General features: G+C 36.1%; 1 long non-coding RNA gene across 1 annotated transcript; it reads right to left on the reverse strand.

Moving 5' to 3' along the window:
- Window positions 1-11: 11 nt before the first annotated feature.
- Window positions 12-516, reverse strand: LOC104774718. Its single transcript, XR_765465.1, has 3 exons — window positions 410-516; window positions 178-256; window positions 12-86 (listed from the first exon to the last, which is right to left on the reverse strand). It is a non-coding gene; the product is annotated as an uncharacterized LOC104774718 (long non-coding RNA).
- Window positions 517-604: the final 88 nt, after the last annotated feature.

Here is a 604-nt window from a genome sequence, read left to right on the forward strand (position 1 = left end):
GGGAGCTTGAAAACGTACCAGTGTAAATATAGTGTGGCTTCTGCTGCTCAACAAATTGAAATTATTTGAACCAACATGACGATGTTCTACAATTGAAAACAGCAATGTTAAGTAGAGGCGGAACAGACAGAGTTAATAAAATCAAAACATGTTTCAGGGGTTAAATTTTCTAATAACCTTCCCCAGCTGCAATAAATGATAGTGCATGGCCAGGAGACAATACAACTTCTTCCTTGATACCCTCAACATAAGTGCCCTAGAAAAGAAAAGAAAATTCAATATAAATCAATATCTTTTTTCAAGTGATATCAGTTTCATATGTGATTCTAAGCTAATTCATTCACATTTATTCTGTTCAGAGCACAATGTGTGAGAGAGAGAAATGGAGAAAGCTAAGCATGAAGCAAACCTGGGAATCCTCTCTAACACGTAAATTTTGGCCCGTTGGATCCAGTAAATCATTTATCACCTGATACAAAGATGGTTATCAGATAAACTGCAGACAGCTGGAAACATAGAAGCACACATGTAAACCAAGCAGATCATGAGTAGTCAACCCAATTCTCTATATTGTTAAGCATTTTAGTTCTTAAAGATAAGGCAG

This window comes from Camelina sativa, unplaced genomic scaffold, assembly GCF_000633955.1.
Source record: "Camelina sativa cultivar DH55 unplaced genomic scaffold, Cs unpScaffold04888, whole genome shotgun sequence".
Classification (NCBI taxonomy): domain Eukaryota; kingdom Viridiplantae; phylum Streptophyta; class Magnoliopsida; order Brassicales; family Brassicaceae; genus Camelina; species Camelina sativa.